Below are 13086 nucleotides of genomic sequence, written 5' to 3' on the forward strand. Positions count from 1 at the left end.
GTGAGAGGCCCCTGGGGGAAAACTGGGTAGCAGAGGTTCTGGGGAGGGCAGCTTCCTGCTCAGCCAGGGGACTGGAAGAATTTGCTAACAAGTCCTAGTTTCTGGATTGGTCCAAGTTTGATTCGGACACAATGTCCACCCTTAAAAGTACATAGGTACCCATCTATCAATCTTCCTTCCTGGGTTCCTGAGCCAGGATTGGGCTGTGGACCAGAGGGGAAGAGTTGGGAAGGGGGACAGCTGATTTCAAACACATGCTATAAGCAACAAGCCAGGCTAGGTCTGAAGGAAGCTGCACCATCCTCTTCCCCAGCCCTGTTTAGGCTGCAGGATGAACTTTGGGCTGTGGCCTTTGGTTTGAGGACATCAGTAGGCCTGGTGGACAAGGCCTGTAATGGGGGCCATATTAATACTGTTCTGAGGGTTAGAGTAGCTTTCTTAAGCCACGACTAATTCCCAGGACGCCATGGGGAAGGTCTCTGGAATGTCTTGGGGCTCTCAGCAGATCCTCTTCTGCCCTGGGTGTAAAACAACCCCTGTAAGGCTTCCTTGTTCAGTGTCCTTGTACTTCATGCTTAGGCACCCCGCCCTGCTCCGTGCTTAGGCACCGCCCCTGCTCCGTGCTTAGGACCGCCCCCATTCCGTGCTTAGGCACCGCCCCTGCTCTGTGCTTAGGCACCGCCCCTGCTCCGTGCTTAGGATCGCCCCCATTCCGTGTTTAGGCACCGACACCCTTGAGAGGCTTCTCGTGGAGATACTGAGGTGGCAACCTGGGGACACACAAAGCTGTAAAGCCTGGAGACTCTTGGGTGGTCTTCCAGATCTCTCTCTTTTCCTCCAGGAGGTCTGGAAGGTTGTAGACTCAGTTTTGCAGCATGAACAAAAGGTGGGTTTCCTGCCCTGGGCCTTTCCCGCGGTATTTAGTAATCTTTCAATCAAGAGTCGTGGTCTGGCTGCGTCGATGACTCAGGCTGTAAAGCCCTTACTATGCCCAAGAGTCTGAGTGGGATCTCCAGCATTATGCATTGAAAAGCTGGGCATAGCAGCATGAAGCTGTAATTCCGGCTCCAGGGAGGCAGAGACCAGGGACCCCCGGGGCTTGTTGACCTAACTGGTTTAGCCGAATCAGCACGGTCCAGGTGTAGTGAGAGACCTTGTCTCAAAAAAAAAAAATTGTGAAGAACAATTTAGCCAGACACCCGAAGCCAACCTCTGTCTACCATACTACCTGCCTTCCACACACATGTGAATAAGCTATGGCTTGCAAAGTCTGTGCTTGAAACACTCAGACAGCAGGTTTGAAGTATCCCTTATCATAATATCAAATCATAATATCAAATAATATGTGATAATAGCTATGATCACACAGCTAGCCTGGGCAGAAGGACAGAATCTTGAGACCCTGATTTGGATTCCTGGACCCAGCAGAGGAGCCAGCCCAGGCAGACCATGTGGGCTAAATGAAAACATCTTCCCAGCATGCACCACAGTAGGCGAAGCACACCACTCCCTAGGGTGAATAAGACAATGAATTTGGTTCCTGATGAGTGGTAGGATTCTTCTTCCGGGTCCCCCCAGTTCTACACAAGCTACTGAGCCAGCCTGCTGTCCAAATGTCGGGCTACAGTGACAGAAATGGCCATGATGTGTCAAGCCCGACTCACTGCTAACTACTAAGAGCAGCAAGAACCCCAAGTATGCTGTGTGCACAGGTCTTCAGCTCACGTTGTCTCTCTGTAATGCCCTTTGTACCCCTCTTCATTCTCCATGTACCCTCAAAACGCAGACAAACAGAGCTATTTGACCTTCACACAGCTCAAATGAGGTCGAGAGCAGTCAGCCATGCTGAAGACAGCAAAGAGCCACTGTATTTTGGGGTAGCTATGATCTGTCAAGCTTCTCTCTCCCCCCTTAACTACCCTTGGGGAAGAATCCCCTTAGCATCTGATCTCTCTTTGTGTACACACGTGTACATGTTTATCTGTGTGCAAGAACCTGTGTAGGTGAAGATGCTTGTACCTATAGAGGTCAGAGAGATCAACCTTGAATATCCTGCTCCTTAGGAGCAATCCGCCATGGTTTTTTGAGATAGCTCTCTCACTGGCCTGGAATTTACCAACATGGATCGACCGATGAGCAGAGGGCTCTAGGATTCCACCTGTCTTTGCCTCCCCAGGACTGGGATCACAAGCATACACCACTATATCCTTTTTTGTTGTTTTTGCTTTCCTATGGGCACTGGGGATCAGACTAAGGTTCTTCTGTTTACATGGCAAGCACTTGCCAACAAGGCCATCTCACTAGCCCACATCTGATCACCTTTAACTGGTCATGTGTGGACAGGTCCGGTTTTAAGCTTCTTATCCATTGGCTCCTGCTTCTGGGTTAGTCTTTTAATCTCTCCAGCCGTGGTGTGGGGACAGAAACGATTGCTTTTGCCCTTAACCCACTCCACCCTCTGGGCTAGCCCCTTCACATTCCACCCTCTGGGCTAGCCCCTTCGCACTCTGCCCTCTGTAGACTTTCCCATTCTCTTGCCCACACAGAGGCTGGGCAGAAATGGGCCTCACTGAGGAGTCCTTCAGGGGAAGCTGACATTATGGGCTTCTTAGGAAATCAGAACGTGTACTGGGGACCAGCCATGGCCATTTTTAGCTGGGACTCATGGTCTTGACTTCTCCTTGGGCTCTAGTAAAATTGAAAACTTGTGGCGTCTTCCGTGATGGTCCAAGGGCTCTTCTCCTGTGTTAGTCACCAAACATCGGGTCCTCCAGGAACACAGAGCCAACGGGGCTATGTATCTATTTGTCGTAGGAAGTGGTTGCACATGATTATAGAGGGCACACTATATAGGAGAGTCCATGGGCGGCTCCAGCCCAAGTCTGAAGAGAAACAAGCCAAACGCTACAGTTTGAAGGACTCCCAGAGGGTGAGTCCTCTCCAGCTGGCTCTTGGGTCTCCCCAGACCCCCAGCATACTGTCGGAGCCCCTCATGCCAGGAAAGTCTGTACCTCTCTCAGCCACAGTTCCTAGCTCATCCTGCTCACACCACCACCCGAAGCGATGCCTACTCAAGTAGGTACCTCCTGACTCAGGCAAATTAACACACAGTATAGCATATATCATTGGACTCTGATAGCAGTGGGGGGTCTGTGTGATCATGACAGCCGCCACCGGGTCACACGTGACACTGATTTCCGTCTTGCTCCTTCTTGGATCTCTTTGCCAAGGGAAGTTATTCTGCTTTATGAGGAGAGCCAATCAACCCTACGGAGATACCATGCTTCATATGGCAGGGGCTTACCCACCACCATCAGCCACAACAGGCTGAAGCTTCTGGCCTCTAGCTGCATGAGACCCTTCATAGGAAAGGATTCCCAGCCCAGTCACATGCAGCTCTGGCTAACTTCTCAGTTACAAGTTCATGATAGCCTCTGAGCAGGCGGGCCCATTGTGCCAGGGCTTCCAAACTCAGCACTGAAGCCCATAGGCTTTGAGGTGGTTTGCTATACCATGACAGAGTCAGCCCCCACCCAATCTCCCTCTTCCATATGTCCTGCCATTGTGCGGAGGAAGGGCAGTAGTGTTTGCCAAATATCTACTTGTCTTGTTTCCCACTTCCTAACCTCCCTTGTGACTAGATTGGGATCATGTGACCAGCCAGGGCCAATGAGCAGGATTAATACATGTGTGTGCCTTCTTGCCAAAATATTCCTGGGCTGGAGGCCACACTGCAATCTTCTACTCCCGCCGTGGGCCTCTGGAAAGTCTGTCTGTGGGCGGCATCATAAATAGGGGGACCAGGATTCCCCAGTGCAGAAAAAACTGACCTGTCCATATGGCCCTTTGGAGTGCCTTGTAACAGCATGGAAATTTGGAGGTGCTGGTTACTGAATCATTGCCCAGACTGTCTTGACTAATCCACAGCAGGTTACCAGGGTCACCAAAGCCCACGTGTGCATGAGGTCCACAGGAGGTGTTCCATCAGGAAAGCACGCTCAGACAGACCCAAGAGTCATCTAAGAAGCCATCCCAAGGCTCTGGGAAAAAGGCTGGCTGTGCCAGCGAGCTGTTCCATCCCTGCCTTGTGATGGGCAGGCTGTAAGCACGAGGCAGGAGCCTGGTAGGAGACAGGCGAGTGAGGGGGGAGCAGACACCTGGACTCCTGACAGGTCTGGTGCACTCAGAAGGGAAGGCAGAGCCCCAGCCTTTCCCACAGGAGCAGGAGGTATTCTCCCCAGCAGCTGACCCTGTCCTAAGGGGTGCTTAGAGACCCAGAATTCCAGGCCAAGCCTCTGTTGGAGGCGTTCTTCCAGGTGAATCTGCAGTGAGCTCCTTTATGCCCGGGAGCTCTGACCTCTTGTGCTGACTTCTCTCTAGCCAGACTGTGGAGACAGACAGTAATGAGCCCCCACTCTCTGACTTCCTCTGTGCTCAGCCAGCAGGAAACCCCCAGACAGGAGGGGTAAAGTTGGGATGTGGTGGTTCATTTAATGGGTTGTTTGGGCTAGACTGTAGTACCCAGTGATCAGTCAGCTGTTGTTTGGGAAGGTGTTTGCCACGTGTGATTCTCACCTACTGTCCATCAACTTGGTAAAGAGGATGAGCCCCCGTGTTTGGCTGGGCATGGCTCTGTCAGCAGAGACCCTAAGAGCAACCCCCAGGCTTCTCCTACGTATTTTGCCTAAAGACTTCTGCCGTCTCCAGCTCACCAACCTGCTCTCAATCCGTCCTTCAGATAAAGAGATCTCCCTTCTATCATTCAGGTGTGCATTCTGTCCTACATGTCAGCGATTTGGTGGCCACACATCTAGTCAACCAGCCAACCCGGGACGGGGTCTGCGGTCAGGCTGCTGTGGCCACACGTGCAGACTTTGTTTCCTCATATTCATCCTGAACCCTGCAAGCTGATGACAGACATGACACCGTGTGGCTTGCGTTTCAAAGTACGTGGGACGGCACGTGTGGATCATGAGTAAACCTTGCCATTTCGCATATATGACTTGGGCATCTGGCTGGTTGAGTCCAAGTATGTGAACCCGCTCACAGATGGGTAGGGCCATCCAAGGCCCGTGGTTCATTCTCTGGAGGTCCCTGCATTTTGTCTGCGCTCCACAGGGGTGAGGGCTTGCCAGTGTCCTTTCACTAGGAGCCATAGCTGCAGTCAGGTGTCTCCAACTACTGGTCTCTGAGGCTCACAGATCATCACCGCCCTTTCTCAGACCCGACTCCATAGCTACTGTGTCCACACTGGAGGCAGCCCAAGTCCTCCATGTAGGTTCCCTATGAACAGCTACTCAGTGACCCCGTGTGAACAGAATAGCAATTCCTTGCCTGTTCCCTCTCCAGCCCTGTTTCCCTCACAGGTCAGCTGCCATGGAGGGGACTTCCCAGACCTTTGGAAGCTGTTAACATCTGGAAACAACACCACTCTCCCTCGGCTGTCCCAGCAACTGGTGAAGTCTTTTCATCAAGAGATCCAACCAGAACCTTAGAAACATATCTTGGCTTTCCTCCCATTAAAGGCAGCTCTCCATAGCAGCTGGAATCGCAGGAGGAAACAGGAAATCCAAGACGGTTCCTCCCGGAGGAGAGCTGAGGCTTCTACTGGGCGGGGCATGGGATGCATGAGGGCAGGGGTTTCTGTCCCGGGCCCTGAAGACTGTGTCCATATCCAAATTGGGGTGAAGCCAACCCAGGTCTGACCTGGGAAAGCCCCCGGGGGACTTTCCTCTCACATCCTGGCATGTGTTTCCTGGGGGAGGAAGTCCATAGTCTCTTCCTAGAGGGATTCCCCTTCCTGGGAACACCTCATCCACCACCTCCACAGACCAGTCACTATGGAGACTGTTTTGCAGAGGCGGGGTAAGTTCCTCCTGGCTTCCCTGGGCCCTGGAGCCAGTTTGGGGTGAGGGCTGAGGGCAGGGCATTCTGACTTGCTGAAAAGTTCTAGGTTTGCTCATCACGAATTGTGTCTTTGTATTGATTTTGAACAATGTGGTGCTAAAATATTGTTGATCTTGATTAGTGAGGCTTTAGTGACCTCTTACATTTTTCCCCCACACAATTGCCTGATCTCTCCTTGCCTTCCGAGGCAAGGTAGGGCAGGGGGTGGGATCTGTGGTATTCACCCTGAATAACTTTAGGGTGTCTATGTCACTTCATGGCTACCGGGGACAAGGACATGGACTATCTCATCCGGACTGTGCTTGATGGTGTCAAGGTGGGCTCTGATTCCCACTGAGATCAACACTAGGTAGTCCCCCCCTCCATCAGCTCAGTAAGCACTACAGGGGACCTGACCTGTGTAGCAGGCTGGGACAGCTTGGTGGCTCAGCCACTGCAGGGCAGAAACGGGCTCCCAGGTCTGTGTCTGTCACAGCCAGCATTTCTGCAGCAGAAGACTGGAGACCAGGTTATACCCTCACAGAGGAAACCTGGGCCTAGCTTGGGCAAAGGTCCAGACTATCATTTGGAAGGTCCTTAGGGCAGCATTCAAATTTGGTGCCAGGTCCCTCATCAAAAAAAGCCGTATGTTGCAGAGATCCACAGACAAACATTGGGTGGAACTCAGAGAATCCTATAGAAGAGACAGAGGAGGAATGAACAGGAGTAAGAGGGGTCAAGGTCACCACAAGAAAACCCACAGAATCAACTAACCTGGTCTCATAGGGGCTCACAGAGACTGAACCGACAACCAGGGAGCCTGCATGGGACTGATCTAGGCCCTTTACATACATATCACAGTTGTGTAATGTGAGACTCCTAACCATGGGAGCAGGGACTGTCTCTGACTCTGGTGCCTGCTTTTGGGACTCTTCCTTCCTACCGGATTGCCTCATCCAGCCTTAATAGAAGAGGAGAAACCAAGTCTCGCTACAGTTTGATATACCATGACTGGTTGATATCCATGGGATGCCCATCTGTATCTGAAGAGAAACAGTGGAGGAGGAGTGGGTGGAGGGTGACGGGGGTAGTAGGGAGGTAGGAGGAGAGGAATTGAAAAGAAAAGAGGGAGGGGAGATTTTGGTTGGTGATATAAAAACAAAAACTGAACTAACAGAACAAACAGAGAGAGAGAGAGTGTGTGTGTTATGTGGTATGGAAACCTCCCCACCAGCTGTCTTCATGTCATAGTCTCAAGGTACCTGGAGGACACTCTCCCATGTTGCCAGGATGCAACCCCCACAGCCTGGCCTAGCCTGCAGAAATCCTCATCCGGGAGGCCCAGCTCTCCTCAGCTTAACTCCCTCAGACAGGAAAACCCCTGGCAGGGCTCTAGCAGAACCAGGCTCCAGGCCAACAGCACTCTCTGGGGTGGGCGGGGGTGGGGCTTGTGCATGCACACATCACAACACACAAGCTCCAGAGACAGACAAACGTCACTCACAACCAGGAGCACACACCATAGACTCACACCACAGACATATATACGCCACAGACTTACAAATTCTACACACACACCAGGGAAACATGGACACCATGACAGCTTCACAAATACAACCCTCCACACAGCACATTCACACCCTAGCAGACATACTTGCACACTGAACATGCACCAGATACACACACACACACACACAGAAACCCTGCATGCCGATACCTACAAGGTCACAGCTTATGACTCCCGCACAGCACACCCAGGACGGGCTTTTGTCTGCAGCCCTGTACACACGCTGCCATAGATCTCATCCTGGGCCCGGGAGGCCTTGCTCTCTTCCTTGGTCCTGCAGGGCTCTCAGAGGGAGGGGGCAGTGTCCAGCTCTTCACAGAAGACCCCAGGGTATGTGCCAGACATTGCCGGGACACTTGGGAGGACAGTAGCTGTGAGTATTCAGGCATCTGTACTGACTTGGCCTTGGGGTATATGGTCTCAGCTGTAGCCACTAAGATCACCTCCTGTGCACGTTCTCTATGTCCCCTTTTTAAAGGGCCCTGCACACCTCCCATCTGCTCTCTCTCCGTCTCTTCTCTTCTGCTGCTCCTGTCCCCAGAGGCTGGTCTCCCCACTCCCCTTCACTAATAAAAACCCCTCCATGTGAACTCTGTTGCAAGGCATCTTTTTTTTCTTTTTTTTTTTTTAGTGGCCTAAAAAAAAAGGCCACTTTTTTTTTAATTACAACAATAGCAAGTGGGTACAGGCAGACTCACTGAGGGCTCCTTTTATATCAGGAAAAAACCCCTGCTGAGCCCAGAGAGGCCAGGCACTCAACCTAAAATACACAGCATAGGAAGGCCTTTGGCACACTCTACAGCTGGCCTCGGGTCTTTCTGGTCATGGACTGGATAGTCAGCTAAGTTAGAACCAGACAGAAATGAAACCAAATTCTCCTGTCCACTCAGGGTCCTTCCTACTTCCCAGTGCTATACCGGGAAGGGGGTGGGTACCCTGTCCATACTGCTGAGGGTTGCCGTACAACCAGCCAGTCCCTCTTCCCCATCTTCCAGACCATTTAGTAGAGACCTGGGGGCCATGCCTCACCCTCCCAGAAGGCCCCGGTAGTCCCTCTAGGCTTCCCACACAGCCTCGGCCATGCTGTTCTGAGTCTTTCCTTTCTGGCCTCTTCTAGCCTCTCCTTTCACACCTGTTACCTGTCCCTCGCACTTGCAGCCTCCCTGTCATCCCAGGGAGGTGTTCTGTTCTCTCCCAGTGCACACGGGTATGCCCTCTCTACTCATGGACTTGTCCCCTCCCCCACTGAAGGAGGTCACACTGATAATGGGGCTAGCACGTGTGAAATCTGCAATGTTTTCCGCTGTGGTCCGCGATAGCTGGGTCACATGTGGACATCAAACCTTATGGATCTGATATGCACGTGGCTGGCCTCAGAGAAAAAAAGGAAGCTAGAAGCAATTATAAAAAATAAAGACTTTTCCAAATGGATCAAAGACCTCAACAAAAAGCCAACCACACTGAACCTCACAGAAAAGAAAGTGGAAAGTACACTTGAATGCATTGGCACAGGAAACTACTTCCTAAATATAACCCCAGTAGCACAGACACTGAGAGAAACAATTAATAAATGGGATCTCCTGAAACTGAAAAGCTTCTGTAAGGCAAAGGACACAGTCAACAAGATAAAACAGCAGCCTACAGAATGGGGAAAAGATCTTCACTAACCCCACATCAGACAGATGTCTGATCTCCAAAATAAACAAAGAACTCAAGAAATTGGTCACCAAAAGAACAAATAATCAAATTTTAAAAATGCTTAGGTACAGACCTAAGCAGAGAACTCTCAACAGTGGAATCTAAAATGGCTGAAAGACACTTAAGGAAATGTTCAACATCCTTAGTCATCAGAGAAATGCAAATCAAAACAACTCTGAGATTCCATCTTACACCTGTAAGAATGGTCAAGATCAAAAACACTGATGACAACTTATGCTGGAGAGGTTGTGGGGTAAAGGGAACACTCCTGCATTGCTGGTGGGAGTGAAAGCTGGTACAGCCCCTTTGGATGTCAGTGTGGCGATTTCTCAGAAAATTAGGAAACAACCTTCCTCAAAGCCCAGTAATACCACTTTTGGGTATATACCCAAAGGATGCTCAATTGTGCCACAAGGACATGTGCTCAACTATGTTCATAGCAGCATTGTTTGTCATAGCCAGAACCTGGAAACAACCTAAATGCCCCTCGATCAAAGAATGGAAAAGGAAAATGTGATACATTTACACAGCGGAGTACTACACAACAGAAAAAAATGATGATGCCATGAAATTTGTGGGCAAAGGCTGGATCTAGAAACATCATATTGAGTGAAATGACCCAGACCCAGAAAGACAAATATCATATGTACTCACTCATAAGTGGCTTTTAGACATAAAACAAAGAAAACCAGCCTACAAATCACAATCCCAGAGAACCTAGACAACAGTGAGGACCCTAAGAGAGATATACATGGATCTAATCTACATGGGAAGTAGAAAAATACAAAATCTCGAGTAAATTGGGAGCATGGGGACCATGAGAGAGGGTAGAAGGGGAGGAGAGATAAAGAAAGGGGGTGGAGAAAAATGTATAGCTCAATAAAAACAATAAAAAATGACTTTTACCAGCTCCCTACCATCACTTTCAGCCCATAAGTACAAATCAGTATGTGTTGGAGCAGGATTGGGATAGAATGTTTAATTTTACAAACTGCTGTTTGTATTGCTGATTTGAGTTCTGTGAAATATTCTTAAGTAAATTTTGGAATCGGGGCAGGATTTCCAGGGGTGCCTAAAAATAGCCTTAAGCATGCCCCTGCCATTCTGTTGTACACATCTCTGTGAGGCAGTGCCCTAAGTACTGATGGTCATCAAATACAAATATCGACCAGCTCCTAAAAACACCGAAGAAGCCCTGAATCCTGCAGAACCAAGTATTCTGCCACAATTTCATTCTTTGTGTAGCAGTAAGCACACATTTGTCTCAGTGTGCAAATCTGCCTCTTGTCTTTAACAATTGATTGGTCAGATCAACAGCAAGGAATTACTTGAAAATATATTTCTATATGGCTTATTCTCAGAAAGTGTTTGATTTCTGTACCCATTTTCAACACCCCATAACTGAAGGTCATGTGAAAATTTCTCCAATGGAAAAGAGTCTACCCTTCCCTAAAGACCTACACTTTGGGGGAGGCGCTTTTTACCATGAGAACCTGTTCCCTGTCCCTAGCCCAGACAGCACCTCTAGACCTGCCTGTCTGGGGTCACCATTGAGAGAGACTTTGCACAGTTTTTGCTCTGCACATCCTGTCTCTCCCTCCCCTGGAGGCTTTCTGCCTACGTGGGGACATCCAGTAGGGCAGATACAATCCCAGCGGGGCAGTTAGGCCTTCAGGGCAATCATGTTCTGCAGGCCTGGAGGCAATGCCACCATGTCTTGCTGTGGAACCAGGGTCAGAGCCAGTTCTTCCCAGGAGATTAATGTCCACCTTGCTCTCCAAATGTCTACACAGGCTCGCTGTTGTAGACAGTGGCTTTGCTCTGCCTTGTGGCTCCGGTGGCCGTCTGTGATGACCACACGGGCCAGGTCTGAAGACAATCCCTGAGACACAGGGACTATATCACAGCCCATCAAAGACTATGATAAAAGATAGAACAGAAGTGGCAGGCTTCCTGGAGGAGGTGGTATTGGCAGTGTGGTAGGGAAGAACACAGACTTGCTCAGATGAAGATGTCTGAGGGCAGGAAGGGTTTAGAGTGAAGCTTGGAAAACACAGACGCCTGGGGGAACCAGACCAGAGGCTTGCTCGGGCTATTGGGTAGGTGTGATGTCTGTCAGGTCTTAACTGTATGAGGAAACATGGCTGCCTACTGTTCAATGGATACCTTTAATTGGCCCCAGACCTGAGGCAAGATATACCTGGATGTTCTTATCCTTTCTGCCTGCCCAGAAGAACAGACACAGAGTGGTTGCCTCCGTGTGGCTTGGACACTGCTGCCAAGGGTCAGGCCTTTGCTTAGCCACATTGGAATCAGTGGGGCCAACCGGGAGGTTTCAACTTAGCACCTCCCACCCTGCACCCCGCACTCACTGGTGGTGTTTTACCTCCTCAGCAACACTTCCAATGACCCTCCCACCCATCCATCCATCCATCCATCCATCCATCCATCTACTCACCCATCCATCCTCCATCCATTCACTTACCTGCCCACCCAACCTCTATCCTTTCTCCATCCCCCATCCATCACCCATTCATCCATCCATCTGTCCATCCATCCATCCATCCATCCATCCATCCATCCATCCATCCTCCATCAATCCTCCATCAGTGCTCCATCTATCCACCCACTCATTCGCCCATCCATCCATCCTCCACTCATTCATGCACCCTCTATCTACCCATCCATCCATCATCTATCCATCCATCCTTTGAGGCAGTGGCTGGGACCATGGTCCACTGAGAAGTGAGCTGGATTGGCATACAGATTATGGTAAATTCCCTGCTTTTTTTTTTCCCCCACGATTTCTGCCATGGTGCTCTCTGTGAGTTCAGTGTCTCCTCAGGATCTGTCAGAATAGATGTGTCCTATGAGGTAAATCCAGGTGGCTTTAGGTCTCTGGGGTCTTGATACTGTTTGTCATTTTAGTGGAGTTTCACCTGTGATGGCAAAGGGCTCCACTATCCTCAACTTGTTCTGGAATGGAAGGAATTGTTGGGTCACCTGTCTCTCCCTTATTCTGTACTCGGTATAGACAAGGCCTCCTGAAGGAGCCCTCCTGCCCGTCTCTCTAGGTGTCCCCGTGAAGTCTTCCTCAAACGATGCTGAGTCAGCCCTGAAAACCCCTGGAGCCTGCCTCTCTGAGAGATATTTCACCACCTTAGCGGAGCCAGGGTAGACGCACTGAGGGACCCTCCTTAGCCCTACATGGTCGCAGTTCGGCTGACCTGCCTAGCCCCTCCCACCTGCGAATCCACTCCTGACTACACAGCCTGATAGCCCTCACCCTGCTGCCGGCTGCTTCTTCTCCCCACCCACCTGACACCTCAGCTCTGTAAAGCCGCTGGGAAGGTGTCTGTTCGGCCTCCATCCTGCCTGTACTGCCGTACCATGCTGTGTGTGGAGAGAATACGGTCCATGCCTGTGCTGAGGGGTGGAGCCCATCGCATCTGGACCGCTGTGGTGCAGTGAGCTGTACAGGCACTGGGCACTCTGGGTGCACGAGGAAGGGAGGTGTGGGATGGGAGTTCGTGCCTATTTTGCTGAGCAGCAGAGCTGACCTGTCGCCTTCCTGTTCTGCAGCTGTAAACTCACCTTTGGGCCACGTGAAACTGTCCTTCCACGTGTCCCACGCTGCTTGGCAGCGGCAGTCTCAGCCTACAGCCTGCAGCAACCTTACCCGTGGGTCGCCAGGGATGGGCAGGAGGGAGGGTGGCCTCGTTGGTGTTGTGGGACAAGGTGAGTGGAAACACCAGTCCTGTGTCTCCTTGGCAGAGTCCACAAGGCCAAGGCAGCTTCCACCTCGAGCCTTGCTCTCAGCCCTGTTATCTGTAATATCCTCGGGGGCAACCAGCCTTCCCTCCCTAAAGCTAGGCCCTGCCCAGGCATGCCCTCAGCCCGGGCTTCTGCTATGGACAAATGCACAGGCAGCAGTG

General features: G+C 50.8%; 1 long non-coding RNA gene across 1 annotated transcript; it reads left to right on the top strand.

Annotated features, from left to right (window-relative positions):
- The first annotated feature begins 727 nt into the window (after positions 1-727).
- On the top strand, positions 728-5965 carry LOC125411176 (uncharacterized). Its single transcript, XR_007235264.3, has 2 exons — positions 728-886; positions 5367-5965. It is a non-coding gene; the product is annotated as an uncharacterized LOC125411176 (long non-coding RNA).
- The last annotated feature ends 7121 nt before the right edge of the window (positions 5966-13086 follow it).

This window comes from Myodes glareolus, chromosome 18 (assembly GCF_982192425.1).
Source record: "Myodes glareolus chromosome 18, mMyoGla1.1, whole genome shotgun sequence".
Classification (NCBI taxonomy): Eukaryota; Metazoa; Chordata; class Mammalia; order Rodentia; family Cricetidae; genus Myodes; species Myodes glareolus.